Source organism: Rhipicephalus microplus, chromosome 4, assembly GCF_043290135.1.
Source record: "Rhipicephalus microplus isolate Deutch F79 chromosome 4, USDA_Rmic, whole genome shotgun sequence".
Taxonomy (NCBI): Eukaryota; Metazoa; Arthropoda; class Arachnida; order Ixodida; family Ixodidae; genus Rhipicephalus; species Rhipicephalus microplus.
The window spans coordinates 46,120,008-46,132,158 of NC_134703.1; the positions used below are offsets into that span (position 1 = coordinate 46,120,008).

The window sequence follows — 12,151 nt, forward strand, 5'->3', positions numbered from 1 at the left end:
GAAATTCAGCCGCCGCAGCCAAGATTCGATCGCGCTACCTGCGGGTGTATTACATACTCCAAACTGTAGCACTGACGCTTTCTTTTTGTTCGCCGCGGCGCTGCAGTGGTTATGGTGCGTAGCTGCTGACTGAAGGTCGCGGGTCTCATTTCAATCAAGGCAAATGCTAGAAATTCGTGCATATACTTTGCGATGCGAGTGCGCGTTAAAGAACACTGGATGATTCCTAATTTCGCAGCCCTTTTCTACGGCGTTCCTTATAAATATATTAAGATCTAGGGTGTGAAACACCAAGAATTGTTAAGATGGTTGCATCTTTCTTACAGCAAAGCTACACATATCTAGGTCTTTGTCGATTACCTCGGCGGGAAAACGACACATATACAGAGCCGTGTTGGCGAGTAGGAGAGAAGACGAAAGCCACAGCCAGTGCCTCTTTCACAACTGTCGCGATACTCGGTGGCGGCACTTTGCGCCAATTGTTGGGCCCCTATGTATCGCGACTTGATCGTGCTAGCACCGTTCGTTGACAGCAGTTGACCTATGAACTCGCTATTGAACGAACGTTAAGGACGAAGGGCGGCAACTGAAGAAGTCACAAAGCGTGCACGAGTGCTCGATAACAACGTGAAGCCACTGTCACAAAACGTACCCCCGCAGGTCACGGGATCAAATCCCGGCTGCGGTGGCTGCATTTCCGATGGAGGCGGAAACGCTGTAGGCCCGTGTGCTCAGATTTGGGTGAACGTTAAAGAACTCCAGGTGGTCGAAATTTTCGAAGCCCTCCACTACAGCGTCACTCGTAATCATATGGGGGTTTTTGGACTTTAAACCACACAAATCAATCAATAAGCCACAGAACGTGGTGCCGGAGCCACTGTGGGTGCTTCGACATAGCAGGAATTTACTTTCATGTGTTTCCTGAAACATTCAGTTGCTAGTCAGCGTTGAGGTCGGTCCCCTTTTCTCTTGATCCACATCTTGGTTGCGCAGCGTTTCAATATATACAAGAAGTACCACCAACTCGCCGAGTTTTCAATTCTTATTCTCTTCAACATCCCATACTACGCTGGTATTCAAGTCCTAATATGCTCATTAGTAACTAGCTCACCTTTCAGCCTTAACTGGTTCGAGTTCCACCACGTAGAGTCAGAGTTGGCGTAGAGTAGGTTGCGACCTCCGTCCACACGAAGAGGTAACTTGCCCGACTGGAACTTCTTTATGAATACTACCGGCGGGTGAATACTACCGGTGGGGAGTCCACCTCGGTGTTTTAATGACTAGGATGCTCGGCTGCTGACCTGAAGGTCACAGGTTTGATACCGGCCACGGTGGTCGGATTTAGATTGAGGTGAAACGGTAGACGCCCAAGTACTGTGCGATGTCAAGGCATATTAAAGACCATTAGATGGTCAAAATTTTTAGAGGCTTGCACTGAGGTGTCTCTCATAATCATATAGTGATTTAGGAATGTAATACTCCACATGTTATGATTGCGACCACCGAGAATCAGCTACGCAAGCGCAATGCAAGCCGCCGTGACAGCACATCGGAACGTTTTACCAGGGCAACGACGGAGTTTCAACTCACTTTACGAATGCCAGTTATAGCTTGGCCACCATACTTACCGCTTCTCTGGCCTCCACAAACATAGCGGAAGAGTCTATCTTTTTGTGATGCATCATATTCGTTGTGTTTTTCAAGGTATTTTGGAAAGGCTTGTGCTCTTTTGTAGTAGACCGCTAAGTGCTCATAATCGATTTCCACCTGCGCGGGCATCTTTCTAAACCCTTGCCGTTTCATTGACGTAAACTAATTCGGACACCTTCTGTTTGACTCTATGCGTGTGAGAAATGGTACTTAGCAATGTCTTGATTTCTTTTTGCCAGGTACGTTACGATGATCATACTACAGACTCACGTGTCCCCGCTGCACGTAGCGGGAGACGTATGCTTTTCTCAGCCGATCAGCTGGATTAATGCCACTGCCGAATTTTCTAGCTTCGTGAGTACATATCGTCATCATTGTGCGCTGTTAAGCTTTGACCATTCTAATCGCGGTATACGAGAACCGAGTTTGCATGATTTATCATTTATTTATCGTCAAAAAGTGCTGTCCGATGCAGGGCTATCGCAGTGGTGCGGTGCCTAAACACAGCAGAAAATAATAACAGTTGTAGCACTTGTTGCAGCAAAAAATATCGTCACCTCCTAAGAACAACCTGGTACACAATGTGAGAAAATACATTAACATCATTCAAATGGCTCCAACAATGCTATACACTCATTTCATGAATCGAACCAGGAAGATCGTTCCAGTAAACGATAGTGCTTGGGGAAAAATTGCATCTCAACATGTTAGTACGTGCAAAAAATAGCTTTATGTCAAGTTTGTGACCACGTCTTGTTGACAGAGCACTAGCATACATGATGAACTTGTTATCAGATTGCCGGCATGACGCGTACTTATTTTTTATTTGCTTATCCCAAGGTGCTTAATGATTACTTTCAGTCACGGCGTTTTGTACCACCGAAGGCCTAAGCCCTAGGGTATTATAAAGGGAGGGGGAAGGGTATTGCACATTTTTTTTACTTAGAACATAAATTTCTCAATATTAGAGTTAAAGAGCATGCAGTGAGAGGCTGGTATGTGTGGCCCAGTGCTCGAGATTCGTTACCAATTCCTGAAATGGGTCGGGAGGTTCGCTGTCGACTTACCTTTAGTAGGCTTCGCATTCCTGCGTCTATCACCGAGCAAGCATTTCGTCCAACAATAAACACAGTTTTTCTTACTGCTCACGTGGAAACACTTTATTGTTTCCGTTGTCTATAGATATGATATTAATGAAGAAAGAATATATAACCACGGCGCTGAATGATTGGCGGACCTTTTGACACACCGACCAACACGGATTTGATATCGATGCAAAGCTGATTGATTGATACGTGGGGTTTAACGTCCCAAAACCACTATATGATTATGAGAGACGCCGTAGTGGAGGGCTCCGGAAATTTAGACCACCTGGGGTTCTTTAACGTGCACCCAAATCTGAGCACACGGGCCTGCAACATTTCCGCCTCCATCGGAAATGCAGCCGCCGCAGCCGGGATTTGAACCCGCGCCCTGCGGGTTAGCAGCCGAGTACCTTAGCCACTAGACCACCGCGGCGGGGCTCGATGCAAAGCGAAGGTAATTAACAATGCCCATGACTAAGTTCAACGAGTCCCATTTTATCATAGCATAAACTTTGTGTTCTTTCCTGGATGCATGATGGATGTAAAACTTACAGGTTGCCTTCGGCATTGCCCTAGCACGACTCGAAGACGAAAGCCATTTTATTTATTTTCTTCTCACTTGATCCGGGCATTCTACGGAAGCGTTCTGCACCTAATGCAGGCGCGTAGCCAGAAAATTGTTTCGGGGGGGGGGGGGGGGGCAACAGCTTATTTCGGGAGGGGCACTCACTTAAAATGGCCATTTTTCGCTTTCTTGCCATGGTAAAAACATTAGTCCCGAATCTGCATGTTACACTGCATATGTCGTCGAAAGACGATAGTCTTGCGTCTGGAGAGAGGGAACAGAATGTTTATTTGATGTTCTGCGCAAGAAAATTGGTGAATAGTATTCTGGGGGCGCTGCGTTAGTGCCTCGAGGGTGTAGCGGAGGTGAATGAGCACATCGAGGCACGCTAGACACGAGCGTCATCTGGCAGTTCGGGAACGAAGGAAAGCGTGTGCACCCGCAGAGAAAGATGCGCACTTGTCTCGGAAGTGATGAGGTGTAGAACGCATAGCGACGGGCAGGTGCCACCACCGCGTCGTCTTAGCAAAGTGTTGGAAGCACTCACCTTTTTGAGCATCGCGTTGCACTGCAAGCGCAGCGTGATAAACACTACGTTCCTTTAAATTAGCTGTGTGTGCCTTCTATAGTATAAAGGCACACATACAAAACATCGACGTGTTGTTATGGTGCCTCAGATATGCGCAATAATTGCTTTTTAATTACGTGTTATTATGGTGCCTCAGATATGCGCAATAATTGCTTTTTAATTGACAATCTCACAAGTGTGAACGCTGAACCTTGAGCAATATTGGTGGGCGCTGCGGATTTGGTTGGCCGTTTGGTGCCGTTTGAGGTATCGGTAAGAGCGGACAAACAGAGAAATGTACAGACAGACAGACAGACAGACAGACAGACAGACAGACAGACAGACAGACAGACAGACAGACAGACAGACAGACAGACAGACAGACAGACAGACAGACAGACAGATCAAAATTTTTTTGTCGAAGGTCCTCCCCAAAAAAACTATCGTCTTTAAAAATCGCACCATATCCACGAAGTGAATGATGATGAGTGGGGCTAAGCGTCCATCAGCCCATCCATGCTTCCGTTCATCCGCATCACCATCCATTCTTCCACCTATCCATCCGTCCGTGCGTCGATCTAGCGAACACTCCAAGTAGCGTCATCTCCTATCTCGCACCCCATGTTGCACATGCCCGCTCTGGAGCAGGAATGTGCCGGCGGCTGCTACCTTCTACGACTACTAAGACATTGGAGGATGTACAGACCCACGTCTTAAGTAGCTTCGCCCCTAAAAGATTCCGGGGATGGGGAACAGGCCCGGTGTGCCACCCACTCACAACGCCCTTGACCTAATGTGAGTTTGAATGGCCTCCTGGAGTGGAGGCTTCGTAAAATGCCTGAACCCCGCCTGTTTTCGCATTGCCTCCGCGATCATGCCCACCTTTGACCAAGCGACGATGCCATGTGGTGACGTCACCATGTGACGTTAAAATAACGCCATGATGTCACAAGTCTTGATGATAACTTGACGTCTTTATATGGCGACGTCATCAGATGACGATTTCTTGAACCACTCGTGTTAACGCCGCCCCCGTATTAACGAACATGAAAAGATGCGAGTGGTGGGGTTATTGGAGCAGCAGCAGCGAACTTTCAGTTCAAGGGTGTGGCCACCGTTGCTGGCGCTTGCTATTTCGTTATCTCGGCAGCCATCAGCGGCCGGCTTGTGTACCCTTGTGCGTGCTGCTCTCCCAACGTGAAGAGACTTCACGAAAGGTTTCCCTTGAGCGACCATGTTCTCTAACACCAACGTTTTGTACAACGATGTAAGATGGGATCCAAAAGAGTAAGCGGCCAGCCTTACTCCGTACAACACTTGAATTCGTTCCTATCGGATTGATTGATTCACCCTTGCAGTGAAGCTAAACTTTTTTTTTACTGATTACCGTCTTTCATTATGTGTTCTAAATAGGTTTCTGGAACAATAACACCTGCTAAATGTTAACTCAGTGCATGCGAAATTGGCGGTGGGGCGTTTATGAGTGCAGGAAGTGGCCTTGCAAGCCGTGTCTTCATTGAGGTCGCAAGGTTACAAGCTGCGGGTCGTCTTGTCTTCAACGCTCGGAGTCATGGTGTACCGCGGTAAGCGGGGTTCATCACAACCGACCAACGTAAGGCAAGAATGCGACTATTCCTGGATGTCCGACAGCGACTTCACTTGCACGGCGGGCCTTTCTAGCACGGACGAGTCCTACGACAACGTGGGACTCTACGCTTACGCCGCTTATCACAACATAGATCGTGAATACTTCCTCACCTGGGAGAGCGAGCAGTCGCTGAAAGCGAAGGTGATTAGCTTGAAAGCCTTCACAACCCACGGATAGACACACTGGCATATTGAGGGGGGCTCTGTGGTGTAGTTACGTTTTTAATCGTCTTGTAGGCGGTCTAGTTATAGGCATGTGAGTCTTGAGACAAATCAAACTATTGTGATACGGTATCCATGGCACCCTAACGTTTTGTGGTGTTGCTAGGTACAGCGAAAAAATGAAAAACGATCTGTGCTTTATATATCTTCTAAAGGCTGTGTACCTGCACCTTTAGTTCATAATACAATAGTAATCAGCCGTTGAGTGGCCCATCTGAAGCACTTCAGCCGTAAGAGGGCAAATGAGAGGCACCTTGTTAATTTCGGAGTATTATCGGAGACAAACTTTGTGTTAATATAGCTGGTAGCCAACAGAAGCCAGTATTAGTCTTTTACAGCACAACAGATTTTTAGTCTAATTGACTATTCATAATAATAGGAGAATACAGCGTAAGAACGACAGACACAGAAAAAGAGGGAAGGGCATGTACAACGGACGAAACGCCAGTCTGGTGTCGTTGCACTGTACAGCTAGTTACCAAGTCAGTATTTACGGTGACATAAGTATAGCTGTAATTCAACAATAGCTAGAATTGTGAATTATTCAGTGAATATTAGCCAGCCCTATTAATTATTAAGCTGAAAGAAGCCAACATCCGCTAGTGTTATGAAGTGCTGCTGGTACGTAAGTGAATACGGTAATTGAAGTGGCCTGACTGCACTGCCTTTGAGGTAGACCAAGAACTTTTAGTTAGAAATATAACGTCGCCGTATCCGCTCGCAACATGCGGGCAGAAAAGAACTGCGGAGACAAGGTCTTCAATAATTGATTATCACTGTTACAGCTCGATTTGTTCAAGGACTCTTCTGACGGTTGGGCATTGTTCGAAGCTCATCGCGATGTATGGCGCAGCTGTGGCGAAGATGATGACTACCTACGTATTACCCTGATCCAACAGAATGCCCGTCTTATGGGCAGCGGATGACGCCTACAGCTAGGGTCGCCTGACGGCATGAGCTATGATCATCCATTGGACGTTTTAGAACAATAAATATCGAAGGTTTGCCACGTCGGCCATAAACGATTGGACATAACCACCTACCATGCTGTTGCATCGTTCTGTCTTCTTGTTGAAAAGGTTGACGACACGTCTGTACGTAATCATAGATGTGCGCACAGGGGCGGGGTGGGAGGGGGGAGAGCGGCGCTTTTCCCTTTTACCTAGGAGGGGCGGAAGCATGAATCCTACCCCATACATTGGCACTTAATAGATAGGGGGAAGACGCTGCTACGAACGTTTGCCCCCCCCCCTTTCTTTTGAAGAACCCTTCGCTCTCTTATGTAAATTTGCGCAATCAAATCCCTCAATTACGACATCGCTAGAAAAGTGATTCTTGTTTGATCTATAGGGATAAGTTTGTTATAAACGTAGAAAAATGCACTCACAAAAACGAGATGCTGAGCTCCTAGGCAATGTCGGCTAGTGTTCCGCTTGTCGCCATTTCGGCGATGATCCTGGACTACTTGACATGCATCGCAACTTATCGTTTGAAAAGTAGGGCATCTTTTCGAAAGGTCAAACAACACTACCCATTATACAAACGTGGGTGATATCTGCATGCACAGGAAGCTACGAGTGATTCTGAATGCCTGTTGGTACGACCACACTATCGGAAGTGTTGTCGTGCCACTTCAAATGTCATGTGCCCACTTTGTCGCCAACAGAAGCGCCAGCAAGAAGCTGTTCTGAGCAAAAAAAAAAAAAGAAAATTGTTGCTTTCTTCGTCATCTGAATGTAAACACCAATGGCAGGTAGTGATAGCCCCGATGCTTCTGTGCCCGCCTTGTCTAATGAGCGGTGCTTTAATTTTTGGCTTGTGGGACCTCAAACTTTCGTTAGCACAGGAAAATTGGGGGACCCTTAAGCTTTGCTTTTAAGAGTTGAATGCGATAGCGAAATCTGGCCGCTATTGCACTCTTGAACCGCTAAGTGCGTACACACACACACACACACACACACACACACACACACACACACACACACACACACACACACACACACACACACACACACACACACACACACACACACACACACACACACACACACACGCACACACACACACACACACACACACACACATACACACGCACACACACACACACACACACACACACACACAAATGATACAGGTTTTTGATCTAAAGGAAGAATCGCATGGCCTTCAAGATATACGTCACGTGCTCGCCATCAAGAGTCTCACATTGCCTCACAGATGGCAGCACATTATCTAGCGTTTGCTGTTTGCTTGATCAACGTCTCTAGAAAGGCATGATATGTTTTCCGCTAGAGGAACATAGTCGTCCATTTTCAAAGCTGTTTGGAAGTTTCTGTGCGTTTTTAGCAGCGATGGCTGCACTATCCCGCCCTTTTTCGACGTAGCTTTATGGCCTCCTAAATGCACCGAAAAATCGCCGAATTGGCTCATTTTCATTGTGACACCTGTCGAACAAAATGTGTTAAGGAGACTCCTTCCACTACACGGCATTTATGTAGTGTTTTTCCGCGAAGCGTTTGCAAGTAACATCGTGGCTTTTTGGTAGGACACCCTCTTGCCACGCGAACTGCCCGGGTTCAATTCTCAATGGGACCGAAAATTTTATTATTCATTTTATTTACTGCCTTTTCAATTTTTCGCTTACGGACAATTTTTCGCTCACAACCAATGGTGCCGACCCCGATGGAGGAATATCTGAAACACGAGCTCTCTAACGCTATCGCATTAAAACTTTCTACAATGTCCTGGCGCTCCAGGAGGCGCTAATGCATCGAACATGGAGCATGCTCACCCATGACACCAGATTTCTTCACTGCCGGGCGAGTTTTGTTATTGAGGAGTTCCTTTGAAAAGAGGTTCAACGGTACTCGGATATGTGATAGTCTTGCAGATTTCTTGTGCGAGATAAATTGTTTTTGTCAACACTCTTTGGTGTAGGCAGTAGAAATATTAGCGTTAATGCGCCGTCGTCATGTGTTGCGCATTATTTTGCGTAATATTTCATACTGACAATGAAAATTAGCTTCGGGACAGGCGTTTTTATAATATTTTTCCGAGCTGTTTCTTATCATTTGCTTGGATATTTAAGCTTGAAATTCAACCGTGCACGGCAAACAGGAGCTTTAACGCCGTGACACGTACTGGAGATGTTTTTATTTAGAAGAAAATGAGATCGCTGTTGTGGCTGATTCGACCTCTCAAATCACACTGGTCGTCTAAAGCCGTAAAGCAATTACCCATGAAGAAGATGCATACAACAAAACATGTTTATTTGTTATATATAGTTGAAAATCTGTGGCATGAATAGATTGTTTAGTGTTCAGGCTGAATATTTTTTGAAACGTCTGGGAGCTCTACTTTGCATATGGGAGCCCCGCCGTGGTGGTCTAGTGGCTAAGGCACTCGGCTGCTGACCCGCATGGCGCGGGTTCGAATCCCGGCTGCGGCGGCTGCATTTCCGATGGAGGCGGAAATGTTGTAGGCCCGTGTGCTCAGATTTGGGTGCACGTTAAAGAACCCCAGGTGGTCGAAATTTCCGGAGCCCTCCACTACGGCGTCTCTCATAATCATGAAGTGGTTTTGGGACGTTAAACCCCACGTATCAATCAATACTTTGCATATGGGAAACCAAACCAGATATCGGAAAGTGACTTATACGATTGGTTCTCCTGGTTAGGGGACAATGAAATAAAACAAGTTACTACAAAATAAATAATATTTTCGCGACACATTTTATTGTAGCTAATAATGCTCGCGGCGCGGAATGCCACTGACAGTGGGCGTTTATCGTTATCTCTGACCTCGTGCTCGCAAGGCGAATTCCCAAGATGCATGGCTAGTCAATATAGCAGATGGCTTGCGCCTATAGCCACCGCAAGACCTGAAAATCTAATAGCTATGCGCAAGCTCCAAGTCTGTGAGGCTGATGAGGCGTCTAAATACGCTATATTTCAGAAACACTGCGTCAGACGATATTTAAAACCCAGGACTATCACATTGCCTTTGACGATTGCGTGTGTATCACATCTCCTAACCTCAGACAGGCCGGTAGTGCCATCCTTCTTTCAATCAAAGACGACCGGTAAGACGCGTATACTTATTTACTTGTACTATTGGTTCCTAACCCCGTCAATATATTCACCGAAAATTTCATATGATTGTGTGATCATTGCTCGTTTAGGAAATATTTTACCGCCCGGTTCTTGGCCTATTCCCCTTTGTGGGTCAGTGCCATCTGAATAAGGACATTGTTCCTCACCCGGAACATCTCGTAGCCATTGCGGTACTGCTTCAAGTACTAGACCACTGTAGGCGAAACGCGATAAACATACGGGAATAGGTAAAACAAGGTATTTGCGTGTTACCTCTGTCTGGTGAATGTGGCGTGATTGTGGTGTAAAAGACTCGCTCCTTCGCTTTTTGCTACGGGAGCTTGTGTTCGATGTCCTGTATTAACACTTTTGCACAATTTCTGCGCAAGTCGAGATCTTATACGTTTGAATTATGCCCACTACCCGGTTTCTGACATGACTCCCGCGTTGTTAGAGCGTCCAATTTATGCCATTTAGGGCTGAATCAGAGCTCCCGATTTCGACAACGAGTGCTAGCTATCTGATACTAGGTAGCTACCTAGTCACTTCTACGCTCGCTGAAAATCAAGATGGTGTGAAACCGGCTCAACTCCTTACCCGCGGCAACATAAAACGGGGCGTGATGCTGCGTTCTTGTTTTGTCTATGTTTCTTGAAGCTCCCATGTTATTGTCGTTATAATATTATTAAGATTACTCAGCACAAGCTCTCTTTCTTAAGACGTGGTTTATTTCTTGTGACAAACATGAAAACATGACGCTTACGGGCCCTAACAGAACGCCTGACGGGCTGGTGTGGGCTTCTGGCCTGTCGTGCATTGTACACGTCCCGCCATCCATTAAATCACACACTTGTATGCATACGAAAATCTACATTTTCTTGCGAGACAAACAAGATGACATCCATCACGGAATTGATGCCAAAATTGTTAATTTACATCAATCATCAATCCAGTTATTGATAGTTCACATACTGCGTTATGAACGCACTACATGGGTCAACATGAAGGCTTAGATGAAGACCAGCCAGTATAATCAAGTGCTGAATAACTTGCTTCAGTGGTAAAGGAAGGTGCATATTTAGGGGCCATCTCTCTTTGTTAGACGCAATATTAATGAGAACTAACAGAAAATAATGCTGGGAAAAGTATAGAAGTTGCTACTTTAAGTAAATGTAATAAAAATGTGAAGAAAAGTAGATGAAAAGATAACTTGCCACCGGAGCTCACTGACGCTACCATGTTCAATGCACATATGTGCCCTATAAAGAGAACGGGGTGATGACCGCCACCGTAGCTCAGTAGTAGAGCATTGGACGCGTTATTCGAAGGTCGCAGGTTCGGATCCTGCCGGTGGTAAGTTATCTTTTCGTCCAGTTTTAGACGCGAAGCAGCTCTTTGACTAGCCTGTGTAACGCTGTACATCCGTGTCTCCGTGCCGACGCTCTCCTCACAGTTGCTGGAACGATGCCAATCGGTAAAGTTGCAGGTGCGCGTTGACATCTCTCTCTCCCTCACTCGCAGCAGATGCTGTTTCCTCCACCAGCTCGCAACACCCTTCTCTCTCGCTTCACCTTCTCCACCACCCGCAATTCTAGACCGCGCATCAAGTGGAAACTTTAGACAGATTTATAGCCGGTTACAACCTCAGAATAAATACAAGCTCCACCTACAGCCATGCCTCTGCCACCTCGAGAAAATGCGCCTTTATAAAAAGTGGTTAACGATTTAGAGACTCTACTATTGAAGAGCTACGTCACTCTTAGGATAGTTCTATTACTCGCCTCTACTGACAATCTTGGCCAAGAGGCTGAGAAAAACAGGGAAGTTTATTGCAAACTGGTAACAACATTTTAGGTGAGTACTACTGTCTGGTGTAACAAAATCGCTTCACTGGCGTGTACAAACAAGAGAACATAGACAGGATGTAACACACGGCACTTCAATATTCTCACAGATCACGAATCACTAAATAAACACAGAGAAACAGAAACGTAAAAAGCACAGAGTTGGAACAGATTCACATATTACGTGCAACAAGGAGCAATTTTCTTTTTTTTAAGTTAAAACGGCAGTAAAGCGATTTCGCCATCAAATCACATTTGTTTATTTGTGTGACGCTAAGTATACCGTTGGCGCATTTCAAATCTGCGATTTCCTTATGAAGACACAAGTAGGTGCCACTGGTTATTGGTAAAAAAAATTGACTTCCTTCGCAATTTCCGCAAAGATTTCGACATCACTCGCTGCCAAACACAGTTATTCAAGCAAGGACGTCGAACTTTTTGTTATTACTGAGTGTATGATTTGTGTTAGCAGTCAAAAA

At 45.9% G+C, this 12,151-nt stretch overlaps 1 protein-coding gene across 1 annotated transcript in view; it reads left to right on the forward strand.

Annotated features, from left to right (window-relative positions):
- The window catches only part of LOC142814260 (uncharacterized), a 59,679-nt gene that overhangs the window by 11,859 nt on the left and 35,669 nt on the right, over positions 1–12,151 (forward strand). The window lies entirely within an intron of this gene.